The sequence below is a fragment of the Coturnix japonica genome, chromosome W (genome assembly GCF_054131305.1).
Source record: "Coturnix japonica strain WE chromosome W, WE-NBRP24, whole genome shotgun sequence".
NCBI classification, from domain to species: Eukaryota; Metazoa; Chordata; class Aves; order Galliformes; family Phasianidae; genus Coturnix; species Coturnix japonica.
Window position 1 is genome coordinate 5399262 of NC_140701.1, and position 13260 is coordinate 5412521.

General features: G+C 39.3%; 1 long non-coding RNA gene and 1 pseudogene across 1 annotated transcript; both read left to right on the top strand.

Annotated features, from left to right (window-relative positions):
* Positions 1–3024: 3024 nt before the first annotated feature.
* LOC146754360 (kinesin-like protein KIF20B) lies at positions 3025–8539 on the top strand (annotated as a pseudogene).
* A 460-nt stretch (positions 8540–8999) lies between these two features.
* LOC146754361 (uncharacterized) lies at positions 9000–11979 on the top strand. Its single transcript, XR_014938860.1, has 3 exons — positions 9000–9066; positions 9529–9675; positions 11482–11979. It is a non-coding gene; the product is annotated as an uncharacterized LOC146754361 (long non-coding RNA).
* The last annotated feature ends 1281 nt before the right edge of the window (positions 11980–13260 follow it).

Genomic DNA, 13260 nt, shown 5'->3' on the forward strand with positions numbered 1-13260 from the left:
GGCCACAATACTAGGAAATCTCATCTTGCGTGTTCACAGTAGCGGATCTTAGGATCTGAGCTGAAGGGTGGGTTTGCATTTCAAATCTGGACAGGGAAGGTAATTGTAAATCCCAGGGATGAAGACCTCAAGCAACACGCAGCAAAAGGAGTATGAAGAAAGAATGGACAGAAAGCCTAACTAGAAAGACATTGAATTAAACCCTGATGCCTGTTGTGCATCTGTACCTCTCTTGGGTTCCACGTCAAAGGCTGCAGTCCTCCCCAGACTTTCCGCAAGGCTGCTCTTGGCTGGAAGACCGCTTGTGTCAGCTTCTGGCAGAAAGGAACAAGAAATACTTGAAGAGCATCTCCTGGGAGGAAGATTTGAGCGCAGCCAACCACCAACTTCCACTCTTCAAGTGTAGTTCCTACCACTTGCCTTTTTGCTGCTACAGCATGGTGCCATTTCTGCAGTAAGCACAGATCTGCAGTGGACTTCCTTCACTCTTCCATCACACACGCACCCCTTCATGCAGCCCTATTTAGAAATACCCACATTCTGGAAAATACAGACAAAAAAGAAACAGGCAGAAAAGCGGCACTAATACTTTGTCACTGGTGGGAATCTCCACAGAAAGTGCAGTGCTAAAGGTGTGAGGTTAAGGGATCATCACTATCAAGATAAAAGTCACAGCATGGAAGATTTAGCGATGGCGTGCTGACTAGAAGGAAAAAACAACACTTACCTTGGAGCTTGTTCATTTTCCCTCCTATCATCGGATATCTTATCATCATCTACGTAGCTCTGAGGTTGGCCAAAGCCTGTTGCCATGAGCTTTGCTAAACGCAACAGTGCTGTGGCTCAGAGGTATTACACCGGCACATAGCATAGAAGAACTCCATAACCCAAGTGTCATGGGAAGAAGAAAGGGGAACTGTTACAATTAATTACGTTCACTAAATTGATAATTGTAGGCTTCTTGTCACACTACTGCCTACAGCAAAACAGCACAGATGTTGACAACTGTGATTTCTGCATACAAGCAACCACTCGAGGCTGAGCACTCTCTCCTGTCTCTTTGCCATTCCTAGAAAGACCCAGAAGAGCTCAGTGTTCTCTTGCTGTTAGTTTACATCCTCCAAGCACTTCCAAAGGCACGCTGCTCTGTAGAAAAAGCTGAGCTGCCCAGAAAGTTTGTGCAGGAAGAAGGCAGCAGTGTCAGTGCACGTCATCCTGGGGGATCTGAAAGCATTTGTGAAGAGAACAGGGAAAGAAGAGGGAAGAGAGCAAAACCAACAGGCACTAGCACTGCTGCCCACAGGGGGCGGGGCTTGAGGCAGGGCCTGTGCCAGAGGGGGGCCTGGCACAGTTAGGGCCAGCTCAGGGCCCAGAGCAGAGGGGGAGCAGGCAGAGGCAGGGCCTTGGGGCCCAGGATGGAGGAGGACCAGGCACAGCTGGGGCCAGCTCAGGGCCCAGAGCAGAGGGGGACCAGGCACAGCTGAGGCCACTGCAGGGCCCAGGTGAGAGGGGAACCCAGCACAGTCGGGGCTGCTTTGGGACCCGGCACAGCCAGGGCCTATCCCCCTTTTTTGCACATATGAAATGCTCCCAGCTGTGCTGCACAGCAGAACATCTTTCAATGGAGATGAAAGCCTGTGAAATGAAAGAATCCTTTCTTATTTCTTTCACATTTGTGTTTGTTGACTGCAGTTCCAACCAGGTGGACTCGCAGTGTCTTGCAAGTGCCACCTGGAAGCAGGTACAGACTGGAGACCCAGCACCCTCAATGTCCAGGTGAGTAACAGCAGCCAAGGAGGCCTTTGGGCTCTGCAGGGTCCAAGTGTGGAGCATTACACACAGGAATAGCTGAGTATAAAGACAGTGGCAGAGCTGCAGAGCTTGCCATAGTAGAGAGCCACAGTGGCTCAGCTCATTTCCCACAGTAACACAGGAAATAAGAGCCATGAGGGAAATGCAGATGCCTTCTGCCCCCATCAGAGGGGAGGAATGAGCTGCACTTCCACAGAGACATTCCTCTCACAGCCACTCACACCTCAGGTGTGGAGGGACGAGCTGGGGCTGCTGGTGGCAGCTGTGGAACACTGCCATCTGTGGTGCTCCATCCTGCCCTGGAGGGGCATATAGAGCTGAGGACCTTTGTCACTGCACAAATGACTGCAAGCAAGATGTAGCAGAGGGAACATAAAGCATTTAATAACTTATCATACAAAGCAATGAGTAATAGAAATGACAGTATTTCCAACCAAATATCCCCCATCCTAGCAGTCATGCCTGATCTCTACAATCCCACCCAAACAATTTCCCAGCCCCCTCCAATTCATCCTCACTATCCCACCCCTGAATTTCCCTCCCCCAATTCCCACACAGTAATTGCCCACACTAATTACCAGCATGCAGGGCATGGGGAACACCTGTTCCTTGTGTGCAGGCACCTGGAAAAAAAAGAAGTGTCAGGGAACTGGGGGTCTGTAGCAGGTTGTGGAGGCTCCGCATAGAACATAACCCCAGACCACAACCCCATCAGCTGCTAGGGCAGCAGCATCCCTGTCATTGGGGGATGTTGCCAGTGGTGGATAGGGACACAGGGAGAAGCCACACCTTGGTGTAGCTCTGATCTGCTCATGTCCAGTCCAATCCTCTATAGCACTTTCCATCTTCTGTCCTTTGTTCTTAACCGTATCCTTCCTTCTCTTCTGCTCTTTTTCTTTCTTTTAGGTGTCTTACCTGTATCTGCTTTTCCCCTCTTCTGTTCTTTTACTGCTCTGGTCAGCATCCAGTGTCTGCACCACAACTCTAGGTTTTGGGATCGAGAAAGGTACACAGGGCATAGATTTGTACAAGAAAAGCTCTCTTGCTGTGCCCAACAGGTGACAAAAAGGGGCCCTCAGGACCACAAAGGCAGCTTGTTTCTCCCCAAAAAAATAAACTTAATTCTTTTCTTTATAAGAAGCATTAGAATCTTACAGAGAAGATGAAAATCATCTTCACTATGCTTTTAGACTGCGCATAGACTAGACCAAGATGTGTGGTGTTGCTTTGATACCTTATGAGGAGCACCGGTATCAGTGGATGAAGCTAACATTGTCTCAGAAGCACAATAATGGAGTACTTTTGTTTATAGTTGGCCTGAATGCAGTACAGGAGTGTGTTGCAGTAGTACTTGTTCTGAAATTCTAGGCTCTGACTAAGAAGTTTAGCAGGGTCCAAAGCACTTGTGAAAACAGTAAAATATTATTACTTCCTGTGTTAACAAATGAGTTTGTTACGATAGGATGATGAAAATAATGCTGCTTTAATGTGCTAATCATCAAACAGAGGATCTAGTCAGATTTCTAACTTCCAGCTCTTTAATTTTAGAGGTCTAGTTTGGAGCCTTGGGGACACATACAAGTTTGCCTGCGTATTAAACCCTTTACGGCAAGGGAGAGAGCAAATGGGTCACAGGTAAGGCATTTATTTAATCATAAACAAAAAAACAACCCTTAAAGTATATATGTTTTCTTTCCTATAAGATGACCTTTTAAAACTTTTTTCATGCCTGCATTACTTGTGCTTCCTTGTAATAGGGATGTGTTTCACTTGAGGACTCAACAAGCATTATACTGAAGTCCCCTAAGAGCTCATTGGGAAGAATGAGCGATAAAACTTTAGGACAGGCAACACAGAAGTTCACCTTTTCACAGGTAAATTAATTGTCTTTAAATGATTTTAAGTTATTTATGGAAAAAGTTGCTTGTCTTCTGTTACTTCATATAAAGCAAACAAGTTTTTCTTAACTGTCTTTAGAATTATCAACGTGTATCTGACTCCTTACAAGTACCTAAATATTGCTTAAACAAAATAAAGAGATTAACCAGCTTCTTGGTAACATTCAGGTGTTTGGACCTGAAGCAACTCAAGAAGAATTCTTTGAAGGTACTGTGAAGCAACCAGTGAAAGAGTTCTTAGAAGGATGTAATTGCCTTGTTTTACGTATGGCGTTACAAATGCTGGGAAAACTTACACATTCCAAGGTATGAGCAGAAATGCTTTTTCCTTGAATTAATTTCTTAAAGTGAGAACTACTTCTAGAAGAGAGAGATGTTATGACTTCTTACCTAGTTACTCAACAGGCCTTGTACGTTGCCTTCTTTTGCATACTAGTAGCCTTGAAAAGTCGTCTTCTTCCATAACAAATATTACTAAATTTACAAGTGTGTAAGACAGCATACACTACAATAACTTTGGTTTTTTTTCCTACTATAAATGCGTGCATCTTAAATGCTGTTCTTTATTTGAAGGCAAAGTATGTCTGAGTTTGTTTGATTTATTGTAGGCAGAAATTAAACATTCTGAAACATTTGATCAAGGTATTTCAATCTTTTTTCAAATTTCTGATTTTAGTAATAACAGCAGCATAGAAGATTGTGTTCCCTGAGCTTTAGTAGTACAGAAATAATACATAAATGTCCTTTCTGGCTGGGAGCAGTTGTTTTTTATGTTTAATATTGTCATAACAAATGAAACGATTGGGTTCACAGGAAACAAGTTCCCCTTATTTCTGTTATTTAGTGTTCTGTTACTATGTATTTCCAATAGTTTTATATGCGTGGAGCTGAAGACTTTCCCATAGTAATACCTTTTTAGGACTTAAATATTAAGAATCAACAGGGTAGTATGTTCAAAAATTATCTTTCTATGCACCTTCCATACAGCACTATAGAAATTCTTCTGCGTATTGTCCTCTCTTGTGTTCATGACTGACTTTAAAACACTGAAGCTTGCTTGGTATTTAGTGACAGTGGAAAAACTAAGGCGTGAAGTAGGCAAGATGTGGAGGTAGTTGTGTGCTCCAAGAAAAGGCAATGGGAAAGGAGCTGAGTTACTCTAACAGTTTTTATGAGACTTGTAGATATTTCTAAATAGGGTTTGTGGGACGAAGGGAATGTTGTAGCAGAGACATCACTCTGGTTGTTATTTCAGGGTTGTTTCAGAGCGGGAAGGGAGCCTGGTAAACAGTTGAAAATCTGCACGTCTGTTAAATGTGGGAGTTTGCTGTGGGTTATTTTTTCTTCTTAAGGCTAAGCTTATGCAGAATATTCTGGCTGTTTTAAAGTGATGCCCTGTAATGTCTAAGGAATGGGATGTGAGCTGTTGCTTAAAGCCAGTATTTTTCAGGGAACAGTCTAGTAACACTGCAAACATTGCTTCAGACTGTAACTGGCCTCTAAATTCTTTGTGTATACTTTGAGATTAGAATCAGTTATCTTTGTCTTCATTTATGTTTATATGTTGCTTACAATAGTAACCTGGCCCTTCTTTTGTGTATTGCTTACAGGGACAGAAGATGATGTTGGTATTTTGCCAAGGACGATGGATATGTTGTTTAAAACTGTTGGAGGAAGGCTATACACAAAAATGGATCTGAAACCTATTCGGTGGAGAGATTACGTAAAACTGACTAATGACAAAGTGGGAGAAGAAATTGCTCTTAAAAATTCGTTGCTTCGTCTGACAAAAGAGGTAGGAAACTACTTTATAAAGAAATGATGAGTACATGCATCTTGTGATAGTTCAGTGTTATCCTTTCCATTCTGTAATGAAAGAGGGTTCTGTATTTACACACAGTTTTCTATTTGTCTTTCTGTTCCTGCTGAAAAAGAATGAAGCATCTTATTAGTGGTGTGCTACACCACACTGGGGTATTTTAGTTGTGGAGTATGTTAACTTGATCTTACTGATGAGGTGGTTAAGTGTGGACTTCACAGTGTGAAAGGCAGGTGGCAGTAAAATTCCTTCTGAATTATTTCAAGAGCACAGCTGAGTATGAAGTCTGGCTCCAATGATCTTTAAATATTTCGGGGAAAAACAACACCTGTCTTCTACATGAACCAAAGATGTGTAAAACTGTTCTAGGTTTAGTGAGTATGTGGAAAGAAAATGCAGTGAACAGCTATATGCTGATCTCATCCTACTCCATTAGAGAGTTAAGATGTGATCGTGCGATATAGGTGCCTCCTCTAGTTTCAAGACCCGTGTTCCTAGGTAAAATACTTGACCTTATAAGCTAAGTAGGTACAAGCTTTGCTGACTATACAAAGCCAGATCTGGGTGAGTGTCATGTAGATGAAAACTTCTATGTTAAAAGTTTTACTTCTAAGCATACTGTATCTGGTAGGTGAGATTCCTCCTCTTCAGTAGATGAGAATTTCTTTCTACTTTTGTGCTCTATAAAAAAGCAACACAACCTGAAGCCTGGGAACTGAGTATACATCTATGAACATCATGAGATCTACATGTTGGGAGCTATTCTGTATTTTCTATGACCAAACTACTTAAAAATATTATATTTACAAAATTTAGTCATAACTTCATTTGTGTAACACTTTGATAGCCTGAGTTAAGAAATAATAAGCTGCTTATCTACATTAAGTGATCAAGTATTCTACCTTAACTTCCTTTTCTGAGAGTTGACCTAATAAGCCATAGGATATGGAAGTCCTGAATTAAGAAAATCCCAATAAGAAAAATATTTCAGGAGTCCAAGATTCATGAAGGGTAAAATGCAGATTATAAATGGGCTATTGAAAATCATCTTATTAAATAACTCCTTTTCCTGTTGGGGATTCTCTCCCTATTTGTTCTTTTTCTTACTGAATCAGGAAGCTGAAATGCATCAGATCTTATAGTAAAGGAATTGTCAGAAATGAGTAGTAAGGTGAAACCAGTCAAAACGTGTAGCCAGGATTTTTGTGTTGGCACCTTGGAACTATACTGTATTGTTTTATGGTAGAGCAATACAGCTGCTTTTAAAATAAATAAATAAACAAACAAATAAATAAATAAATAAATAAATAAATGAAAGCAACCAGTGGTGTATTGGTGCTGTACATCAATAATAAATCCTAAAGTCTCTGTTTTCTTTCGTAGGTAGATCATCACAACAGCACTAATGACAAATCCCCAGCTGATTCTAAGGGTATGTTTTATATTAAACAGTAGCAATTAGAAAAGCTTCTGTAAGGTCAACGACTGGCTTTTTTGGCTAATGCTGATAATAAAAGGATTATTTAGCTTTTATTTGTAACAGAATGGAATAATGGGCAGGACATCTGGGCAGAAAACAGAAGGAATAAAATGGCTAGGAGACTACTGGGACATCTATCATAACCTGGTTTTATGAGGTGAAAGTAAAACAAAGAAAAAGAGTATGATTTCTGATAAGATCCCTAGTGGTTTTCCGACAGGCCTTTAGGGCACTTAAGAACTCACTAAATACTTTTTTTTCCCTAAAAAGTCAGAACGAAGTGTCCTTACTAGTTCAGTTCTCTATATTGTAAAGACTGAAGAGTTCTGAATATTTCTAACCCAACTATAGATGTTAGATTGGGTTTTGGAAGTGAAAAAGCGAGCTTTATAGCAGGCGTGTCTTTGCAAATGTGTAGGGCAAGCGTCTTGACTTCCAGATACTTGGTGTTTGTATGAGAGGTGGGGATTCTCTGTGTTTATGTTCTGGGAAAAGTTTTAAGCTGTAAGCTTAACTATTACTTATTTTTAAATGCAGCTAGTTTTACTGTCTCTACATTGACTTGTAATATTTTCTACTTTGCAGGTGCAGAAAATCTCTCAGAAGGATCAGACCAACTTAGCAGATTATCTATAGATGATTTTGTGAAGTTCTCTGGGTTTCATTTTTTGAGATTTACAATGAATGTTTTTATGATTTACTGGCTCCTTTATCAAATGACAGAAAAAAAAGGACACTTTGCCTTGCTCAAGACATCAAGGGATATTCTTATGTAAAAGGTAACTAGAATACTTTGCAAACTGCCAAGCTTGTCATGGAATAGTGTAACATGTTTCTTCTGAGATAGAAAACTCTTAAATGTGTTCAGTGTAGCTCTAGAAGTGTCTGCTTGAATGTGAAGGCAACAAGCTACATGTACGTATCTGCATCTTCAACAGTATTCTCCTTATTCCTGTACTTTGCCCATAAAGCCTGTCCACTGCCTTCATCATCCTTGAAAATGAGAGCCATACAGTCGTTATAATGCAGACAAAATCCAGATAACCCATCCCCAATAAAAACTACAAGCTAAAACAAAAAACTTCTCAGATTGACTTCTGCACCAATGAATACAAACTTTCGGCTTCTCTAGTTTAAGAACTTAGCTTTTGTACTATCAGTACTAAGGCTGCTTGCTTAATTTGGATGGAGCATACTTTAGTATACTGGTAGGATAAACTGTTGTGCTATACTATACCTTGCCCTTTTCTGTGGGAGGAAGAATCTTAGTCTTATCTGCCATCAGCTTGTCGTATGTTTGAGGCAGAGTTAATGAAGTATTTTATTGTCTTAACTCAATGTTCTTAGTTTGTATACCTTATTTCTTGTTCACTTTCTCTTTTGCTAGCGAAGCTTGCAAAAATCACTTTTCCTTCTTTTGAAAGGTTTGCAGTGGGTTCAGATTTCTGATTCTAAAGAAGCTTTCAGACTTTTTAAACTGGGACAGAAACACCGGAGTTTTGCAAGCACAAAGCTAAATACTTGCTCCAGCTGAAGGTGGGAAGTTTTCACTAACATTGGGTGTAACATAGTGTGGGGAAGAGGGATGAATGAAAATATTGTTTATGGCTTTTTCTCGGGGAAGAGGCTTTAAAAAGGCTTGATATCTAGTGTTCCATGTGATATTTTGTGACAGTTTGTGATTCTAGTGCTTTGAACTAGGATTAGTCCTTCAAGCAGATAAGTGCATACAAAAGCTAAGTGTTTTATCAAAAACTCTCAACAAAATAACTAAGCCTTCTTCCATGTAAGTAATGGTGGTTCATGAGGGGGAAGAAAAGCAAAATAAACCAAGACGGAATGTCTCTTTAAAAGGTTTAATGCATCTAGTAGAATTATTGTTAATTGAATCTGGAATAAATCCAGCAGTGTTTTGAACAGATGTTACAGATTTTAGAAAATGTGTGTATTTCTGGCTATTGACCTTGCTTCATTTCTCCTTTTAGCCACAGTACATTTACAATTAAGGTACTAAGAATTGAAGACCCTGAAATGCCACGAGTGACACGAGTCAATGAGTAAGTTCAGAGCAGAGTTCCCTTCTTCTTTTAGGATGAAATTGTCAGTTACTTTCAGTATTGATGTATTGATATTGGGCTACGGACACTAGGTTCCCTGATACAGCCTCCTGTATGAGTGGTGGTTCCCCATTTCCTGTCATTATGCAGTACTAAACCATCAAGTTGTAATGCTGTTCTATATCTTGTGCCCACTGTTCCACACAGTGTTCCTTTATCCTTCTCACTCAACTTCTGAACTAATGTAAATCCTCAGAAGGAAGAATATGGCAGAAAAATGGAAGCTGTGTTGGAAAAGAGTTTGGCAGGAAGTAGTGTGCAACTTCACTAGGAAAGCAACATTAAAAAGCATGAAAGGGTTCAAGAAATTGTTCCTCTAGGAGGAGTGGTTGTGTTGGAAATGATAAATAATCAATGTACATTCAAAGGCAAGAAAACTTAATTTTCCTTATCTGCCTTCAGATTATCACTGTGTGATCTTGCTGGTTCAGAAAGGAATACCAAGACGTGCAATGAAGGTGACAGACTGAAAGAGAGTGGAAATATCAATGCATCTCTCCTAACTCTAAGCAAGTGTATTAGTGCACTCAAGATCAGTCAGCAGTCAAAGTAAGTCCTTGTACAAACTGTAAACTAGTTGTAGATTTCAGATATCATGTACAATGTTTAAACTATTGTTTAAAATGCAGAGTACGAAACTATGTTATGAGTGAAAACTATCTGTAGGCTTCTGCAGATGTGTGAAGACTTAATGATCTAAGAAAGTGATCTATAAACTTGCCTTCTTTTTGTTGTTGTTTTTTGTTTGTTTGTTTGTTTTTTCAAATAAAACCATTCCAGTTCTAAATTTCTGAATGTGTTATCATAGACTTAAGCAAATTAGCGTTGTGGTTTTTTTGGTTTTTTTTTTCTGGCCTTGCCTTCTCAAACAAGTCCTGGGGCAGATTATAAAATTAGTTTTCACTATTTTCACTTTAAATGTGTGAAATGTTAGACCTTTTCCTCCTTTGTTAGTTAGTTGCATTTATCATTTATTTCTGCTGTAACAGTTTTCCTCAGGGATATTGCTGTGCTTTGTCCTAGCCAAGAGACATGGTCAGAATATATATATTATATATATATAATTTGGAAAAGAAAAATTATATATAGATATATATAATTACATATATACATATAGATATATATAATTACATATATACATATATATATATTTTTTTCCAAACCTTGATGCAACTTCATCATTCTTTCTGATCTAGCTAACCAAATTCAGAGAGAAGAAAGCCTGCTTGCTACTTCTATTTGAGGTTGTGCTCTAAATGAGTGCAGACAGAGCTTTCTGTATTTTAAACAATGTAGTATTTATTTACAGTCACAGCTGGATATAATTGCAGAATTCTCTGCTGATTCTCATTTGAAGGTGTCTTTCTGTCCCAAAGATTAGGTGAGCTCTGTGTTCATGAAATGCCACACTGTGCCTGGTAGCCTATTCAAATTCTGTTATGCTTAAAAGTAGATGAAAATAGGCCTTGCTACTGGATTAGTCTCTTATCTGTCTGTCCTTTCTAGGGAAGAAGGATTCCTTAAAATTAGCTGCTGCTTAAAGTGCTTTGATTTATTCAGAACTGTTTTATTTGTTGGTCCTGATCACTTGAAATTTTAACAATATGGGGGAAATGTAGTGATGACTTTGATAGTAATTTTCTTTAAAATAAGAACTCATTTACCACTCCTGCACTAAAGCTACTTATGGGTCACGTGTGTTGTGACAGGAGCGTAGCTATGTGAAGCTTTTAGCTCTGTTGGCAGAATTCAGTAGCTGTAAAGAGTCCAGCAGGTAACCTCACTAGAGAACAGTGTGTTTAGTCACGCTTTAGGAGTTCTCTCCTAATTTTCTGTACATCACCAGCTGTTTGATTCAGTGACTTAACCTTGGTTTAGGAAACACCAGAGATGTTGTGATAAGTATATGCTTCTTTATTTCCAAAGTATTTACTATTGTCCTTTCCTAGAGACAATATACTGAGAGAGTGGTTATCTCTGATTTTGTTGGGTACTGTTTTCTTAGAAGTAGATAGGTCAGTTTGCCAGATGTGGTAAGGGAAAGAGAAAGGTGAGAGAGAATTTAAGCTAACGTGAGGCTGTATGACCTATCTTAGGCTGGATGTTGAATGTACTTTTTGTTTTAAATGTTCTCGTGGGTTGTCTAAGAAGATAATGGCTGCATAGTAGCTGGAACAATCATACAACCTGTCTGCAAACTAGCAAAAAGATTAAATTCAAAACAACCCACAACTCAAAATGATTTAAAGACTAGTGCAGTTATTAATGTGTTGTCTTCCACTTGGATAGCTCTCACATTGAAATGAAGCTGTTAACTTCTGCTAATGGGATTTGTTGTGGTTTTTGTCTTCAAAGGGGGCAGCAGCACATACCGTTTGGTGAAAGTAAGTTAACACACTTTCTTCAGGGATTCTTCAGTGGAAAAGGGAAGATACACATGTTAGCAAACATCAGCCAGTGTGCTTCAACCTATGAAGAAACACTCAATGTGCTAAGATTCTCAGCTATTGCACAAAAAGTGAGTATGTTGTAGTCTATTTTGTTGATCAGTACTTATGATTTGCATTTAAAGAAAAAATTCTGTTCTTCTAAGAATATGAATCTATTTGTGTAGTATCTGTAGTGAATCTGGGTGTTTGTCTCCATACAGCAGTCAGGATTTTTAATTTAGTGTTTTAGTTGAGCTTAATTTTCCTACAGAGTTTTCTAAAAATCTCTACTGGGGTCTTTGTGTTTCTTTGGGGCGTGAGGGCAGAAGCATCTTCTGAGAATCTCATTCCTAAAAAGTATTCAACCTAACAAGAAGCAACTTGTTACATCTGGAGGAGATTTTATGCTATTTACTTAATTTTTCTCTCTTCTCAAAATATGATCCCATGTAGGAAAGCAAATCCAGCTACCCCATATCTTGCTGCTGTTGTAATTTTGAATATTGTCCAGTTCAAGTGTTGACAAAAGAAGTGGAGCAGTAAAGAGTTTGAAAAGCTGTGTTATGGCCATCAGATGCTTCAGTGGGAAAGTGGGGGTTAAGCGGAATGGGTAGGAGTGAGTGCTATGATATAACACTGAAGAAGTTAAGCTGTCAGATCAGTGCTACAGTCTTGATGGAAAACTTTGAAGTGCTGAGAGTTTGTGTTTGAAGCACAATTGATGGATGTGTGCCCTTGGATTGTGGCCTTATCTGAAAGAGGTTAAGTGTGAAAGTAGAGGGAGCAGCCTATGAGGGTGAGGTGGTGCTGCAAGACAAAGAACTGAAAAGATGATGATCAGTTGCATTGAATGCAACTGGAAACTCAAAACATAAAAAAAGCAGAAATCTATGGCTGCATGAAGTGGCAGTTCTTGTACATTGTTGGCCTAGTGAAACTCTTGAGGTTAAAAGCAGGATTGGAGTCTGCACTAACTCTTTTGTAATTTCTTGAAAACTGGTTTAAGTAGTGACCAAACATCAAATACTATAAAATATATTAGCTGTTACTAGAATGCCACTTATCTTCCCCCCATATGAATCACTGTCATGTTGTATGTGAATTTGTGAGGTGGGTTTTGAATCTGAAATTATAAACTTCTTGTATGGCTGTCTTCATAGTGGCTATCCAGACTATGTGTAGAAATAACAGCTATTATGTAGTCAGCTATTCACCAGTTTTAACTGATTATAAATTACGTTTCAGGGTGGAGAACATAGCATAGTGCCTGACACCTGTGTTGATCCTGAGGGCATTCTTGATTCTGTGCATTATGATGTCATGGATATTAAAGAGCAAGCTGAGGCAGCACATAGTTCCATTGTATCCCTGGGGGACCCGAAGGAAGATACTGGCTGGTTTGAAAAGCAGCTGGAGAAAACTAACTTTGAACTGATGGAGACCAAAGAAGAGCTACCAGAGAAAAACACCAAACTACTTAAAACTGAAGAAGAGCTAATGCAGAAGAACAAAGGTGAGTTATGCGATGTGAAAGGTAGAAGACAGAAATAGTTCATTAATCTAAAAGAGAAATAACCAGTTTGAGTAGGAATTAGAGGAGATGTTCTACCTTTGGAACCATAGCCTGTAGATAAGTGATAGTTTGTTCCTTGTGTATATTCAGGTTCAGCAATTCCACGGTTTTTGGTTATTTCTTTTTTTTTTT